The sequence below is a fragment of the Cynocephalus volans genome, chromosome 2, assembly GCF_027409185.1.
Source record: "Cynocephalus volans isolate mCynVol1 chromosome 2, mCynVol1.pri, whole genome shotgun sequence".
Lineage (NCBI taxonomy): Eukaryota > Metazoa > Chordata > Mammalia > Dermoptera > Cynocephalidae > Cynocephalus > Cynocephalus volans.
The window spans coordinates 151,561,464-151,580,005 of record NC_084461.1 but is presented as its reverse complement, the minus strand read 5'-3'; the positions used below and the strand labels follow the sequence as shown (position 1 = coordinate 151,580,005).

The 18,542-nt window shown below is 40.4% G+C and overlaps 1 protein-coding gene across 6 annotated transcripts in view; it reads right to left on the bottom strand.

Moving 5' to 3' along the window:
- Positions 1-18,542, bottom strand: part of KCNIP1 (potassium voltage-gated channel interacting protein 1) — a 384,666-nt gene that overhangs the window by 40,010 nt on the left and 326,114 nt on the right. Inside the window, exon 1 of one of the 6 annotated variants that reach the window (XM_063085918.1) lies at positions 10,937-11,030. The exons of the other annotated variants lie outside the window; for them this stretch is intronic. The gene's annotated coding sequence lies outside the window, so the exon portion shown is untranslated. Of the gene's footprint in view, positions 1-10,936; positions 11,031-18,542 lie in introns of those variants that run through there. 6 annotated transcript variants of the gene reach the window in all.

The window sequence follows — 18,542 nt, the reverse complement described above, 5'->3', positions numbered from 1 at the left end:
CACCCTGTCTGGGTGTCAATCTAGCTCCATCTTTAATAAGGGACAATGTGTGGGAGGGCTGACCCATCCTCAGGGAGGCTAGCACTGGGCAGGGAACATTGGGCGGGGGTAGGGGATGGATAGGTAGGGGAGTGAAATGGGAAACCTGGGTTTCAGGCCAATATCCCAAATTCTGGGCTGGGTATTTCCATTCTCTGGGCCTCAGTTCCTACTGCAATAAAAAGGAAGGGAGGGGGACACTGCATTTCAACTTTTTTAGCAGTTCTAAAATATCAAGCAGTTCTCTTCATATTTTTAGTTTATTAATCAATTATGAATTACATCTCCAGAAACTTCTTTAAAGTCATCTCAAACCTATACTATTTTCAGTTTTTATTAATTTCCTCTTGAAGTAGTGAGTATCATTAAGTTTATTGGTTTGGTGGAAGCCAAACTTCTTTTAATTGGTCCTAGTTTATTCTTTCACTCTTCTAATTTTAGTATGTTTAACAAGCATATACACATGCCCACACTTACCATATTCAGATTTAAGTAAAGAAAAGATGTATAGGAAAGAAATTCATTGGATACCTACTATGTAAAGATATACTGCACGCATTCACATTTGTTAATCTTTTTATCTTTCCAACAATCCTGGGAGGTGATATTAGTATCCCCACTTTGCCATTGAACAAGCTAAGTCTCAGAAAGCTTAAGTGACTCCCAGGGTCACACAGAGAGTAAGTGCTTGTAGTGGCATTCAAAGCCAGATATGGTTTTCTATAATTCCATAATGTAATGTTGCTTACATAATTCTGCAACATTGTAACACTGCATGTGGCAATCTTGTAATGTTGTGCCCACCTTGGAATGTTGCGTCCATCTTTCTGCCTTCTTTCTCCTCTTTATACATCAGAGAGATGGCAGTTATTATTCCTGGGGCTGCTCAGTATTGATTCTTTGCTTTTTCAGGCCTGGAGGATTTTTTAAAAGCTTGCTTCATCTGAAAAAGCTTGGGAAAGGCTTGAACTGGAGACTCCAGAGAAGGGGTCCTCCAGGGATCCCGTCTAGAAGCTGGTTTCTTTTCTGTTACCCTTGGCCATGGTGGGATTTTAGGATAAAGTGCCATGACTGCTGCAGCCTGATGATGACCTGGCTGAGTAGCAGCCCATATATTTAATACGATGCATGTTTAATTGCATCTGGCCGAGTGCATTGCATGTTTAGCGATCTTTACTTAGGTGGTTCCTGGGGAAAATTGAGGGCATGTATATCAAGCAATTTTTGAATTATGTCTCTATTAGCATCTGTGAATGTCTCTCTGGGGAAGCCAGGAAAGCTCTATTAGTTGAGCAGTTTAAAACAGGATTGGAGGAAACAGTGGGGACTATCCCATAGGGAACAATAATTATAAACAGCAGCTCCATGTAAACAGGTCTTAATGTGTTTTCTGTATTGAATTCCTGAGAGTGAGGATCTTGGGTGGCGTTTTAGCGCCCCCTCCAGGGCCTCACCCCTGCATACTGGTGCCTGGCGGGGAGGGGGGTTGGGGAAGCTTGGGAGCTGAGGAGGAAGGCTCAGGGGGTCCTTGCTGGCTCCCTGGGCATTAAGAAGCCTCTCAGACCATGGCCATGCTGAGCCCTCTGGCTGCCTGTGGGCCACATGATGATAATGGCACTGTTGTGTGATCTCCAGGAAGCAATTTTGAGCAAGTCGCTCCCACTTTGTGCCCTTGTGGAGTATTTTCTTAGGACTGAGACAAATGTTTTCATACAATTTATTTCAACAATCCTTCCAATGTCTTGCAAGGTGAATTATATTACCTAATTTTATGGATGAGGAAACTAAATTTCATGGAAGTTACATATCTTGCCCAAAGTCACTAGTCAGCAAATGGTAGAGGTGGGGTTTAAATTCTGGTCTTTGACTCCAATTCCAGGGTTATCTCCATGACAGAAGGTATTTCTATGCTCCTTAAGGTCTTGTCCAGCTAAACATTCTATGAAACATACCTTTTTAGTACCAGAAGCTTGATGATCTCATCTTGGGTTTTGCAACACCACTTCAACTTATTCAGACTCTAGCAGCCATGGGAACAGAAATCTTGCTCATAAGTTCTGTGTTTTGTGGCTACTGCTGGCTCCAGTGTCCTAGGGGTTATGACTCAAACCCAGTGGATGCACCCATAAGGAATCCTAACTGGTGGTTGTCACGGTGATGGTGCCACAGAGAAATGCTGCAGCGCTGGCTGGGTCACATCCCTTCTGTCCACCTTGAAAGCAAGTATATCATGGGTCTTGTTATATCAATATAGTGGGATTATGAGATCATGAAAACTTCAAGGTTAGACAGACCATTGAGTGGTTTCCAAACTCCTATAAAGTCAAGGAATTCTTTAATTGGAGGAAATCATGCAGGGAAGCTAAGTATGTAAGACAGATGCAAACAATCAGATGCTTGGGTTAAAGTGGGAGATCAAGAGAAGGTAGCTTTTCTTCCCCAAATCCCACAAAGTGGTCCTCTAGGGGATTCTGCAGATCGTCATTTGGAAATCACTGATCTAATTCAACACTCTCCTTTTACAGTCGGTTAGAGAGAGCCCACAGAGGGATGCTGATGTGACTGAGGGCTGGGGTTGAGGCTGGACTCTAAGCTACTGACATGTTATCCGAGGTTGTTTTCCTAACCACGCAGAAGTGGCAGTGAGGATGTCCCACAGTAGGGCTTGAAAGGATTCTCAGGTCTTTTGCTAGGAACAGGGATGGTAATTAGTTTGTGAATTAACCCATATATTCATCAGCTTTTACTGAGCATATATTTGTCAAATAGAACTTGTCCTATTCTTGGGATATTTTCTGAACTATCAGGAGATTACTCTAGGGCAGACCAGAGGGGAAGAGCAAGCTCTGTAAATATTTAGGATATACATTAGGACTGGAGTGGAGAGGTCTGAAGAAGGAGCCGGGCTTTGGAGGAAAACACAAGCTCATTGGAAATGGGCAAGAAGGAACTCTACAGCATATGGTATGGAATATGGATAACTCAGAGTCTTTATAGTCTTTGTTCAGATTCAGAAGCAACATATAGTGAATGGTTACTGTGTGCTGGGGACATACATTATGACATCTAATTTTACGACACCCATGGGAGGTAGTAAGAAGTCATCCACTTTGCAGATATAAAAAGTGAATTTCAGGGAGGTGAGGTCTATTTTTTTTTGTCTTTTTTGTGACCGGCCGCGCTCAGCCAGTGAGCGCACCGGCCATCCCTATGTAGGATCCGAACCTGCGGCGGGAGCGCTGCTGAGCTCCCAGCGCTGCACTCTCCCGAGTGCGCCACGAGGTCGGCCCAGAGGTCTATTTTTTAAGGTAAAAGTGTGCAAAATATAGTGTTAGGATTCAAGCCCTGCCTTTGGATTCAGGTGTGGGTGTGTTGTATAGTCTATCACATACCAATTCCTCCCCTAAAGCTAACTTCCTCAGAAGGCACTGAGAGTGACTCCTGGAGGGGACAAGGTCACCTCAACCATCTTCTCGTTAGCTCTTAATATAAGCAAATGTGAAAGTAGCTAACAGTCTAAAGCATAATGCTACATCAGTACCATAATTTTTTCTTTTAAAATAGACTTTACTTAGGCTCTTCACACTGTCAAAATGATTCCCTAAGCAAAAATCTGTTTTTTAAGAATTTCAAGAGCAATGAGAGTCCAGAAAAAATGAGACATCTTCTAGGTAAGTTTTGATGGAGACAGATTAAAAGCAAGGAGGTAAGGGAGAGGAACACCTGGAGGACCAGCCCAGTGGGCTGCACAGCAGAAGGCCCCGAGTGGCAGGACAGAGGAAGGTGGAGGTAGAGAGGAGGAATCTGTGGACAGCCCTTTTTTTTTTTTTTTAAATTTTTTTTTTTTTTAACTCTTTGAATGTTACCTTGAAGGAAATAAAGGAACAATGCTGTGGTGCTTATTCATTTCAAGGGCACTGGATCAAAGGAGCACTGTGCTGAATGTACTAAATAAATGACTATGTGTAGAAACAGAACTCTTCATTTCAGAAAACCTCAAACACCCAGCCCCAGAGATTACTGAGGCAGTAACCAGACAGGCTGTTCTTTACAGCCAGGATTGTGGATATTCATGGGCTGGGTTCAGCCGTGGGGCTGGTTTGGTCTGGTGGGGAGGGAGCTCTGGCCACAACTCCAGTGCAAGACAGACCGCCTTGTTTATTTTACAGTGTAGAATCTCTGAAGAATGAAGGACAAAGAACAATTGGCAAACTGTTAATTAGCTAAGCAGACTCCTAAAGGCCAGTGATTATAGGAAATAACCATAGAGAATTAAGTGCTTACTTCAGAGCTGGTTGATTTTCTTTCCTGTTATTGTCCCCCTCTGTCCTTCCCTCTTTCTCTTACCCTCTCTTTACTTCTTTCTCTTCTGCCATTTGTTTCTCTCTTCTCTCCTTTTTTAAAATCTCTCATCTTCCTATCTTCTCTCTTCTTTCTCTCCAGTCTCTTCTGTAGTTGAAAATATTACGCACCTACAAAGTAGGCTTATTTTATTCCTTTAATAGATTTTATATTCATTTTTCTTTATTTAAAAATCAGGTGGTGTGTCAGTTCCCAGGAATCTGTCTCATTGTCTCAGCTTCTGACCACCAGCGTCCTAATAGTACTTTGTCCTGGGGAAGCAGAGGCAGGCAACAGGCACTTTCACTTTATCTGTATTATAAGGAGTTGTTTAAAAAACAAGACTCCATTCATGTATTACTTGGGTAATTGAATACAAATAAAAAGGAAATTTTAAAAAATCAGATGAGTTGAATATTTGGTTTCTCTTTCTTTGAAGAAGTCCAAAACAGTTCAATGCAGTTGCTTTTATGTGTTTATGGCTCTCTTTTTTCTCAGAATCTATGATCTTGGATAGAAAAAAGAAATTTTAAAAAGTTTATCATGCTTGCTATAATAGACTACAAAATACCAGCAATTCAAGTCCTCCAACCTAGTGTGTCTTTTGCACTGGGTTTTAGGAGATTCTCTCAGCTGCAGGATGGGTCATGGGGGCAGGTGGGAGGGTAGCAGAGTGGGATCTGAAGTCAGTCTTATTTTGTTGGTCAGATTTGGGGCCTTCAGGTTGTGGCTAAATGGAGGGGTGGCTGTCCTTGGGTTGGGAAGCTCTGCATATCCCTCTGAAATCAGAAGGACTGTGAAAGCTTCTGAACACAGAATGAGTTTTCCTGATTGGAGGAGGGGAAGTACTTGCTGTCCTCTCACTGGTCATACAAATGAAGAGGTCTTAGAGACAGAACTGGGAGCCCACCCAGAGCAAGAGACAGGGTTTTCCCAATAAGGAGTGAGAGGCCCGAGGAAACCCCTTCCGTTTACCTTAAAGAGAGGTATGTTCTGGGTACATCAGAACCATGACAATGTAAAAATTACAATATAATAAACAGATTAGGTAGACAGAAGGATGGGAGAAGTAGAAGGCAGGAAAAGTGTTCTTGTCCTCTCATTTCAGAGAAGTTGGGCAACATATATTGCTTGAAGCTAATGTTTGTAATCAAGGATTGAATGTGTCATTTAAAGCATAACTATATCTTTAGAAGAACTAAAGATAATCAACCAAATCTGGATGTAGAAAGAAGAAAAAGAGGAGAGAGACATTTGGGGCTAAGATTGTAGAAGAGTAATGCACTTGGTTTAATTTGTTTATTCAGTGGTGAGATAAGGAAGAGTTTTTATAAGGAGGGTATATGAGCCTTGGAATTTTTTTCCCCAGCACACACTGGTTAAGCTATCTCTATTCCCGTGCTTTGTCTGTGGTCACTGATGGTCACAGAAGGACCTGGAAGTCCAAAGTAAACTTCCCCAACTCCCCCATGCTGGTGCTGCCAAGAGATCAGGGCTGCTACTTCTTGCCTTTCTTGGAATTGCTGAGAGAAGGTTTACATTTACTTCTCTCTCTCTCTCTCTCTTTTTTTTTTTTTACTGTACAGTTACCAGCATTCCAGATCAATAGGTCTATCCCTATCTGAACTTTTAAGTGCATGTATTTTATTTTATATTGTGTTGTGGGAAATGAAGGAACATTTCAAAACACCTATATATTATTTTCCTAAGGCTATCGTAACAAATTACCACAAACTGGATGGATTAAACTATCAGAAATTTAGCCTTTCACAGCTTTGGAGGCCAGAAGTTCAACATCAGTCTCACTGGGCTGAAATCAAGGTGTTGGCAAGGCCATGTTCCTTTCAGAGGCTCTAAAGGAGACTCATTCCTTGCCTCTTCCATTCTGGTGGATGCCAGCATTCCTTGACTTGTGGCCACATTATTCCAATCCTGCCTCCATCTTTACATTGCCTTCTCCCCTTCTGTCTGTGTCTGATCTTCATCTGCCTCTCACAACATTTGTGATGGCATATAGGACTCATCCAGATAATTTAATCTCCTTATCTCAAGATCCACCTGCAAATCACATCTGCAAAGCGCCTTGTTCCTTATATGGTAACATTTACAGGCTCCAGGGATTAGGACCTAGTATTTTGGGGTGAACATTATTCAGCACACTATAACCCAACTGTATTAGGTTATGAGTACTTTAACAAGAGGGATAATACAGATATTTGTTGAGAGGAAACAGTGACACTGCCAATGCTCCAGGCACAGTTTAAGTGTAAGTTTGGCTGCACTTGGACAGGAGAAAGTGCCCTGCAGTGGAACTCAGAGCACTTGTATTGAGTCTTGAAACTGTCATTTCATAGCCACATGGCCTCAAAGTCAAAACCCTAGTCTCAGTTTTTGAAAAATTGTAAAAAATTGGTTCGATAATACTGAGACCTTTATATCTCATAGAATTACTCTGCTGTCCAAGTGAAATGCTCAATGGGCAAGGTTTTCTTAAGCTGTAAAGTACCAGCCAGATGCTAACTCTATAAGAAATGGTTAAAGCTGGATATATGTGGGTAGTTGGCTTTATATAAACCATATTTTAAACCTTTTACCATCAAGTGGATCCAGCAAGCCTTGGAGAAATACTATATTCCAAGTAATTTATAATGCATAAAAAATTGACTGTAAGAACCTCAATGAACACACCTGAATTCTCATGATTTCCTCAAGAATTTTTCAAGTTATTATTATTGCTATTATTTTTGGCTGCAATTCTTGCTTAGCCTGTGACCTTACTGATTTCATGACAAAGTTATGGTCAGAGACATAAGAAAATCACCTTATATTTAGACAGATATCAGAGCTGGTGGCAGGAGAACCCATCTGAGAAACACTAATGTATATCTCACTGCCTCAGTTGATGACTTGACCTGGAATAGTAAATCACTTTTAAAGTTACCATGGCAGGGCCAGGAGACATGATACTTTGAGGAAAGAGTGCTCTCACCTGGTGAGGGTGAGGTCATATAAGGCTGGCCCAGCAAGCAGCAGGTGAGAAGAGAGGCAGAGAACTAACTAGTAATGGCCTGTGAACCTTCTAGGGGGCATTACCTGTCTCTCTCCCTCATGCTCCTGCATACACAGATCATGTCCTCTCTTCAGTCCCTGCTGTCCTCATTTTGGTGGAAGTGTTGATGAGTTTGGTTGATTAGCAGGCCTTAACAGTGAAGGCTGGGTATGCATGATGACATAGCATGGAAGGGAAAAGTCATCCCAGTGTTCCTACCATGGAAGCTTTAATGGAACCTTTCAAACCCAAAGGGAAGAATTAACTGCCTAACAGGATTGATGGGCTTTAAACCAAAGACATGAAGCATGGGTTTTGCCTTTTCCCCCTGATGAGTAGTGTATTCTTTTGATGGGCATGATCTAAAGCCAAAAAATAATTAATCTTTTATGAAGCATCTGCTGTGTGATAGGTAAGAAGCTTGGCACTTCCCCATGTGCTATTTCATTTAATCCTTACAACAACTATAAAAGCATTACTGCTATTGTTATAAATTGAATTGTGACTCCTCAAAAGATATGTTGAAGTCCTAATCCCAGGTACCTTATTTGGAAATAGGGTCATTTGCAAATGTGATCAAGTTAAGATGAAGTCATTAGGATGGGCCCTAATACAATATGACTAGTGTCCTTATAAAAAGAGGAAAATGCCATGTAAAGATAGAGACACATAAGGAGAAGATGGTCATGTGAAGATGGAGGCTGAAGTTGAAGTTATGCTGCCCCCAGCCAAAGGACACCTGAAAAAAAAAAAAAAGGATCCTTCCCAAGAGGATTCAGACTCTAGAGGAGTTTGACAATACCTTGATTTTGGACTTCCAATCTCCAGAGAATGAACTTATGTTGTTTTAAGCCACCTAGTTTGTGGTATCTTATTATGGAAGCCCTAAGGAATTAATACAACTATCATTCTCATTTCTCTATTTTATAAATGAGGAAAGTGATGGCTAGGGAGAAGGGACTTGCCCAGTGTTACATAACTGATAAATGGCACAACAAGGATCGGAATCCAGTTATCCTCACTCTGGGCCCAATCCCTGTATTATTCTAAAACTACTCCTGGAAAATAAAATAAGAATAAGACCAAGGGCCTAGGAAAGACTACTGATGGGTTCTTCAGAAATGTTCCACTGCTCTCCTTTGAATGACTGAATCACATTGGTCCCAATATATTTAGTAGAAGGTGGTATTCTCTCAGTCCCAAGTGGGTGAATTTCTCATATCACATACACATTAAAAATGGCATTTTGGACCATATGGTGAGGACTCTAGTATAAGATCCTGTGTATAATATAGACTTATATAGTGTATAATGAAACACTACAGACTCCATCTGGAACTGGCTTACTTGCTGAGGTACTTGGTGTACAGAGCGTGAAATTTTAGAGACAAACACCTCCACCTTGCTACTGGTACATCTTGGGAAGTTTTATTTAATTTCTCTACATCTGTCTTCTTTACACAAAAGGAATAGTGATGTCTACCTTTCAGTGTTTAAAATTTTTTCCCCTTAGAGTGTTATTTTGAAGGTTACATTAGCTGATTTATATAACAGCACTTAGCACTATACTTGGCACATTGTAGGTGCTGAATAAATGTCAATTCCCTTCTCTTTCTTTACCTAGGGTTTCTAGAGATAGTTGTAAACATATGTTCTCTAGTTTTCACCTTAAATACCATCATTACTATAATATTAGATAAATGACAGATATTATTTGTGGCAATAAAAATCAAAGCTGCAATCTCGACAAGCTAAAGCAGAAGGGATATGGGCACTTACTATATGGAAAGAAAGAGGAGAGTAATATTTCTACTGCAACTTTAGCCTTATAAGGAAGTAGACAGCTCTTGCATTAATTTATAACCTCAGTAGGTAGCTGCTCTGAAGCTCTTAACAGGGATGGGACGTGTTCTCTTGGAATCCAGTGGAGAACAGCAGCTTTGCTCATTTGTTATGGACTAGCAAGCTGAGTTTGCATCTTTGGAAGAGCACATCTAAGGGACCAAGGGCCAGGAAGAGTCTCCTCTGTGTGCCAGGAAGAGTCTCTACGTGCCAAGAAGAGTCTCTGTGTGTACACAGAACTATTCTCCTAGATTGTTAGATTTCCGGTGGTTTTTGAGGAAGAAAAATTTTTTGGAATGTGTTTCAGCTTTTCAGGGAAGCAGTGTCACAGAGTCATAGAATCACAGATTCATTAAATTTTGGCTAAAGCTAAAAAAGCCCTTACACACAGGGCTAACATATAGAACAGATAAAGTGAAACTGGTGAAGTTGAAGCAGAAATGAGGGGCCTAGGGTCTGGCTTACCATCATCATCCACAAATCTGAATTCAAGGAAACTTTGGGCCACCCTAGAACTCCACAGAGTAGAAACTGAAAATTATCATAAGGAAAACTGATGCAGGTTTTAAAAAAAATGACCTGACCAAGATCAAACAGAGACAGACCATGAATAGAAACCAGATCTCTTAACTCTTAGTTCAGGGCTCATCCAACCACATCATCTTGCACTTTAGTTTTTCTGGTCTACCTCAGCTTTCATTGGTATTTTAACTAGTCCTTTGTCCACAAATGTATTTCATTATTATGTATGGTTTATTTTTCTTGGAAAAGAAGTTGTGTCTACACTATGCATTTAGGAAGAATATACATTGAATAAACACTGTATATACTTTGTAATGTATTGAATATACATTGTTTGAGGCTGGTCTTGTTTAATGCATTGCTCCTTAAATTTGGAATCTTTCAAGGAGCCTAATTTTATGTAATAAAAATCATATAAACTGTGTTCTATTTGGAATGACATATCATAAGGAGAAAGAAAAAATTCTTAATTTCTTGAGCTCCTTTAACTTTGGAAACCAAGCCACTAATTTTCTAATCATAAACTGTGGTTAACCTGGAATTATGACTACATTCTTTTTAAGAAATGGAAGCTAAAGTCACAGCTGATGAGGTGGTTTTAGAATAAGGGTTCTTATGAGGGTTGAGGGTTAAAGGTTGGGGAAAGGAACTGATATTTGTTAAATGTTTTCTAGTTGTCAGGCACTGTGGTAGCGTTTTATAAAGGTTTTTTACCTCCATATACATATAATCTTCTCAACCATTTCTTAAACAAAGTTAATCAACATAATAATTTTTAAAAGTAATTGGCTTCTACTAACAATATAAATAGTTATCAGACACTTTCAGAGAGAATTATGATGTACTGTGCTAGTCTCACACAACTAATAATACATCAAGACCCGCATGCATGTAGGGCAGGAAGAGAAGATCCTAACTCCCCTCCCAATTTCTCACTTCCCGATTTCAGCACCACGGACAGCGCGCCACCGGGGCGGCAGGAGGAAAGCTCGGATCAATGCAACGCTGATGCAGCCGGGCTTTTTCAAATCTCTCGAGTCTCCGCGCTACTTTTCGTGCGTGCGTTTTTAAAAACTACTTCCACAACAACCGAATCCGGAAAACACATTCATATAAAACGAGGAAGCTCGAGGGCTCGCTTACCGTCTGACAAGTCAATCAGCCCGAGGTAGTGCAAAAGTTTCAGAGAAGAGCACACGACCACCACTATTCCCAGTGTTTGAAGCCCCTCGGACTCGCCCTCTGCCCACATCCTCCTCACTGAACCTGTCGAACCAGCAAGACGCCAGGCGGGCATTTAAAGCTGGAAAACCAAGCTTCCAAGCTTCCCTTCCTGCTATTCTCCTAAGTGCACTCTCTCCCTCCCTACCTTCCACTCCTCCCCGCTCCCTCCACCTCTCTCCTCCTCCTAGCTGGCAATCTCTACGTTTCATAGTAATCTCTGCTTTTATTTCTTTTTCTCCCAAGGCAATTTCTTCAAAGATTTAACCAACCCCTAAACATCTGCTAGCTGAGTGTAACCATAATTGGCAACATCTCATGGCATATTCTCTCGGCGATTCAGAGGGAATATGTGTCAGAGACCATTTCAAAGACATGAAGAAAGAGACTTACTGCTTTTGATCTCAGATAGACTGAGAAATAAAAGTCATTTTTTTCAAAGGGGCAATAATTTGTCTTTACTTCTCCAGCGACAAACCGGGCAAGCTGTCTGGAATATAGGTGGTCCTTGCCTTGACACTGCTAAGTGTCCCTGGAAACTGTATCACCATGAAAGTTATTGTAAACTGGACTGAACCCAAAGTTATGTATGTCTTTGGGCAGGTTTTATATCGGTATCAAAAAATTTTTAATGGGAAGTCAGGCTGACAAAGTGATTATTGGGCAGCGCTAAATGAACAAATCTTCTGGAAATAAAACAAAAATTGGGGAACCAAAAGACTGATGCTGTTGGTGTGTCCTGAACTTTTGGGTCTGTGGGGAACTCTAACCTCTTCTTACACTGGAATGTCTGCAGTGAGTCTTGTGTGGGGAGGGCATTCAACATGGTGACTGAAATATTGGAGACTTAGAGTGATAAAGACCTGTCCTTGGGCAAGCTCCTGGGTCTCCATGAGGTCCAGTTTCCTCTTCTGTATAAACCTACCTCAAATAAGAGAACCTATGCAAAATGTGAGAACAGAGTGAGTACTTAAATGCTGGTCTAAGATTTTGAGAATACGCTACGTTGGCAACCATGTGGGGAAAAGGCACTCTCTTGGATCATTGGTAGGAATGAAAATACAGAAATAAAAAGTGTATATATCCTTTGATATGGAAATTTCACTTATAGATATCTCACTAGTAAGGATGCCTACATGTGTGCACAAATATATGTATAAGAATGTTAATTGCATCATTTGTTTATAACAGCAAAAGACTGAAAAAACTTATATGTTCATCAGTGAGGAAACTGGTTAAATAACTTATAGTGCATGCATAAAAAGAATACTATGTAGCTATTAAAAACAATATAGCACATCTATGTATATTTTCTCTGGAAGAATACTGAAAATATGTTATTAAATAAAAAAGTAAGTTGTTCAGTACATTATCATTTTAAATTGAAGAGGGACCCCCACGCACACACATACACACACACTGGCATATACATAAAATATTTCTAGAAGGATACATTGATAAATGAGAATTTATTTGCCTCTGGAGAGAAGAACTAAGTGACTGGGGTCAGAGGGTGACCTCATTTTTGAAATTTTCTCCTAAGTCTGTGTGTAATGTATTTAAAACAACAACAGTAACTAAATGTGAACACTGATCTTTCCTTTTCCTTCTTTGTGAAAGGGGGAGACATACTCTATGTATCTGAGTGAGACTCAGGTAAGTCTTGTCTTCTCTGCTCTGCATCTCCCCTCTCAGTTCTATGTGTCAGTCTCCAAGCTCATTGGTGTCTGGGCAGTCATGTCCTGGAGTCAGCCTGAACCAGCTTGTGAAAGCTGATTGTTAAATTTTCAGGAAATCTGCAAGGCAGTTGTTAAACCTATGACATGAGGAACTAAATTAAACAGGGAGACTTCCAAGTTTCTGATAAGTTAATACTTTGTCCTATTGGATACTCTAACCTGTACCTCTTCTGGTTTCTATCTACTTCTGCTCTCTCTAGTGCCTCCTTTCCAACAACTCTCTCCTAACAGACTGGTACTTTTTGATTCTCCTGCCTGTCTACATTTTCCATCTTTGCAAATATATGTATGCTTGATGGTCCAGATTTCAGCTCTGAGCAGATGCTCTGGTTTCAGCATTTTCCTGGGCTTTTGTCCCACATTTTCACCTATTACCTGCATTATTTCACCTCACACACAATGTTCCCAGTTCAGTTCCATCAGCAGATATTACTGAACATCTGTCAGATGCAAGACCAGGTGCCAGGGACTAGACTTACTCCCTTGCTGTTTTCTAGTATTTCTGAGAATGAGTGATGCAAGTGGGAATGGCTTTGCTGTTATAAGGTAAAGACTTAAATTCTTCCAAGAATTCTGACCTCAAAGACAAGTCCCATCCCTATTGTCTCCTAACTTTAGGAGTATCTGTATCCCAGGTGAGTCACCTCAGTGGCAACCAGAGACTTAACTAGTATTTCCTAGAAATTATGAGGTGCTGCTTTTTGTCCCCAAGAAGATCAGAAGGAAACTCAGGTCTCACAGATGGTGGATGTCCGAGTATCAAACCCAAGTCTACCTGCTTCTAAAGTCCATGCTTTCCCCATATATCAAGCTAGTAAAAGGTGAGTCTGTGGTTTGGTATTTGTGAGAGTGACATGATTGTTAGAGAATCTGCCTTTTCTCACATCACAGTTCCATCCAGAGTCATGTGGTTTCTGCACAAATCTTCCCTCTACATGTAACCCCCTTTAAAATCTTTATTGAAGTTCCACCCTTCACTTGATGTGAAATTTTTGCCCTTACTGGAGCACTTGTGGAATCTATTTAGCAAATTGCTTTTTATTATTTCCATATACATTGTAAGGTGAATATATTTGCATTGGAGATCTTAGTCTGCTCAAAATTTGACACTTCTCTCACTAATTTGTCCCAAGTTACTATTTTGTGGCCCTCTCCACTTATATATGAACACTAGCAAGGATTTTTTCTCAGGGCCATTTTCCATAAAGAAACAAATATTTGATCATTCGTGAAAAGTTCTCTCTGGGTGAGGATGGAGTTGGGGTGGGGGCACTCAGCTCACCTCCTGAACCAGGTACCTGACTTTTGTTCTGATCTGTACACCACAAAAGGCTAGATTCCAACTTAGGCCTTCAGATCCTGACAAATGAATACTGGCCCTGGCCTTCAGTGTTCCTCAGCAGTCTTGGAAATGAAAATGGTCACACACAAATGCCAAATTTCTGCCAAACTGCAGAGTCTCTGGGTTTGAATTTTAGCTCTGCTACTTAGTGGATGGATGTGGGACCAGGACAAGTCAATCAAACTTTTGGAACCAGTTTCCTTACCTGGAGATAATATTGATACTCATATCATAGGATTGTTGCAATAATGAAGTGAGCTAATGCCATAAACTTGTTAACAGTCCCTGACACCCAGCGAATGGCACTGTAGCATATAGGTCCAGACCACAGCCTCTGGGCCAGACTGTCTGCATTGACTCTTAACTTTGTCTCTTACTTAACTCTCTGCCTATTGGTGAGTTACTTAACCTCTCTGTGCCTAAATTGTCTCACCTATAAAACAGAGATAATCATCGTACCTACTTCAGAGAGTTGTGAGATTAAAATGAATTAGTGATTACATAGAGAAAGAACTATGTTAGTAATATTATTACTCATATTAATATCCATAAGCTCAAGAAGATAAAAAATCATGTGGGCCCATGGAGAAGTCATAGACTGAGTACGTATAATTTAGACGGTTGGATCTGGGGAGAGAAAGGACAACTATTTTAGGTAGAGGAATCGGACTTCCTCTAGAAATTGCTGGGTGTTTGAACTTCAGTTCTCCAGCTACAAATATTCCTTCCAGAGAAATGTTTTTAGCTGAGTGTGATTTTTTGCTACTTAAACTTCACTTGAGTGTCTGCCCCCAGCAGTCACAAAATCAAATTGGGTTTTAGCTAGCTATTTCTGCTGCTCTCGGCTTGCTTGTTGCTGTGTAACCTGAAGTAAATGGAGGGGCCCTGTGGTACGACGTCTCACAAAATTGCAGCAGCTCACTTAGTTAACTGAAAATGCATGTACAATGCTTCATCCACCCTCACTTGACTCAACAGGGCTTGCTGCTGGCATGTGGGTTTTCTGAGTGGTTCTCCTGGTAAGGTACTGTCTAAATCTCATTTAGGTAAGCTAATTTGGTAGGAGCCTCATTTTCCAGAATATTCTGCGGCAGTTGGTATAAAAATAATGCCAATAATTGCACTTGGAGTTTTCTTTTCTGTAAAAGGTGCAAAAGAAATGAAAGAATTCCTCAGAGCACCATCTCAAAGCTCCTGATTCTACCAGAAAGCTAATTATTTAACTGCAAGATCGTTCTGAAAGAACGAATATCATTACTATTCCCATCGCTGGTCAAAATAGGAAAATTATTCCTGTGTTCTTTATCTTAGCCTTTCTCTTGGTGCCCTTTTCGGAGCACAGGCTGGGTTTGTTTAAATTAGTTTTATAATGATGATGATAACTGTACAATAATAAAAGTAATGACATATATTTTTCCCCTTTCTTCCTTTCTTTCTTCTTTCCCTCCCTCCCTCTTTTCCTCCCTCTCTCCTTTCTCAGATATTCGCTGTCCACTTAAGCTCTGTGCACATGTTGAACACTGTAGATAGAAGAAAAGTCTTACCTATTAGGAAGTTCACAATGTCTAAAATGTTTTTATGATTTTTAATTTGCAAAGTTCTGTTTAACCTTTTTACTCTCTTTGCATACTCAATAAATACTTGTGGAAAAATACTATGCCACTCTTTAGCATCAACTTTTGAGTTAGGAACACAACATTATTTTTGTTTTGCAGATAAGAAAATGAACAAAAAAGAGGGAAAGTCAATGCTGTTAGCATTTTCCATGGAGCAGGCACTGTGCTGGACACTTTGCACAGGTTTTTCCCTTTATCTTAATTGTCAAAACAACCAATGTGGTTCTTACTGGTGTCAATTTATACGGCAATTTCAGATATGGAAAGGTAAAAGCCTCAGTGCATGTAGCAAGAAGCCCTTCTTTCAGAGTCACATCATTGGAAAGAGGTGTCTTGCTTCAAGCAGCTTCCTGTGGAATCCAACTGGGCTGGCTCTCCACTCCTCCCCTTGGCCCCCCAAGTACCTCAGAACTCCATTCTCAAAGCCAGACCTGCTTATTTGATTTTATAATCAACTCCCCCACAGAAACTGGGGGAGAATGGGAGACAACTGGAGAGAAGCTTCCTGGTTTTTCCCCTTGGATTTCAGAAAACCCTCAGGATAGACCATCCCAAGAATCTCAGGAGATCAATTTTGGGAGGACCTTAAACCTTGATTCCAGAATTCTGTGTCCTTCAGAATGAACTTCAGGACCTACTTCCCTGAACTTTCAGCATGCAGGACACATTCTTTATTCCCCATCTTATCAACACGCCTGTCCCTTACTATGGTTTCAGGCTGAGGAGGTAGAGATGTAAGTCTCTCTGCTTAAAACAGGCTAGAGAACAGGAGTTGACATTTCCTAACAAGGAAGAGTAATGAGCACATTCATTGATGAGTGCACAGTGTTGGTGTCAGTAGTTGGCTTGAGCAAAACTTAACTGTTGTCAGTGGAAAGTCATTTGTAAATAAAGCCAGTGAGTAATGACATTTAAATATCCATTGGCATGTTTCAAATTTACCTCCTTTGCTTTCTCAAGGAGGGATCCAGGCTCTGTTGTAATTTCAACAGAAATTCCAATTTAATACACACATTTGCAATCAAGCTTGTGGATTCAACTTAAACTAATTAACAACTCAGATAACTTCCTTCCTCCCTCCCTCCCTCTTTTTCTTCCTTCCTTCCTTCTTCTTTATTGCTTTCTTCCTGGGAAGAAACTGTCAGGGATGCAGCTAAATGTCCTACAATGCACAGAATAGCCCCCATCACAGCAAAGTAATATCTGTCCAAAAATGTCAATAATGCAGAGGGGGAGAAAATCTACTTTAGAGTATACACCAGCAGTAGAATTGCTGCATCACAGGATTTGTGCCTCTTCCACTTACTAAGTATTGCCAAATTGTCTTCCAAAGTCATTTACTAATTTACACTTCAACTGGTAGTATGTGTAAGAGTTCTCAACTATCCCCATTTTACAGATTAAAAATCTGAGGCTTTGGAGGGGTCTTGAGTGACTTGGACAAGGGTACAGAGTGACAAGGTCATTAATAAAGCATTGACAAAACCATAGATGTTATATCTTCCCAGAGAGTACTAGCAAAGGAAGATAAATCTAGTCCTCCAATCCAAGAGACAGTTACAAAGTTTTTGTTATATGCCAGGTACTATACTTTATTCACATTTTCTCAAATCTTCCCCCAATTGTACAATTATTAGTATCAGAAGCTAGCACAGCACACTTAGCAGCATGGGCTTTGAAGTCAGATAGAACCAGTGTTAGGTCCCAGGACAGCTATTGCTAGTCCTGCACCTTAGAACAGTTACTTGAGTTCTCCAAGCTTCAGTTTCCTCATTTGTAAAATGGGGATTGTGATAGACCTACATAATAGTATTGTTGTGATAGAGATAATGCTGTAGGTGACCCACAAATATTAGCTGTCATTGTCATCATCATTACCATCTTCACTCTCATTTAATAGATTAGGAATAGAGCCTCAGAGTTTAAGTAAGTTGCAAAAGGTCATAACTAGTACATGGTAGTAGTGGATTTGAACTCACCTCTGTCCGACTCCAAAGTTCATCTCATTTTAACTCATAATAAGCTGCCTCCCTAAGAGGGGAGGACTTCTAGCCCCATCTCCCCAATTTGGACTTATGGGGAGGGGGGCGGCCCATAGGAATTACTAAGAGTCAGAATTCATCAAATACTTCTAAATACCAAATTTTAATGGTTTCATAAATATTTAATAATTCAACTAAGTGAAACAAATGCTGCCAAGATATGAGTCCCCAGAGGACCTGCTGGAATAGATAGACAAGGATGATCTGTAATCAGAACATGGACTGCACATAAATGGTGATTCTGTAGAATCTGAAAAACAACTTATTCTCTTACCAATTATAATTATTTCCTTTACCGTATTGTTGCTATTAACCTGCTTCACCCTTGAAGTCAAACCAACTGAAACCTACCACCTGGGCAAAAGATCACAAATTTTGAATTAGCAGTGTGAGAATGAACAATGCTTGCCTTCCTACACCTGTTTGCAATCATGCCCTCCAATTTCTCCATTTCTCTCCTGCCCTCCCTCCTGGAAAGACATTTATCTTCAGAGGCTGGCAATGAGGCATTTTCCATTACACACATTATGACATATTTTACATATGCTCCAAGAAGCCGAGGCTAAATTACACTGGTGAGTTATTAAAAACAGCTCTCAATGCTATTGTTATTTATTGCATTTCCAACTTTCAGCAGCAGCTGATTACACTGCTTAATCTTGTGTTTTTTTTAAATTCCCCACCCTGAAATTAATTCTCTCTGCAATGAATAAGCAAGGTCAGCCACACTGAGCACACTTTGGAAAAGACAGCTTGGATCCTGGGAAGGAGTTTGATTGACAGCCCCAG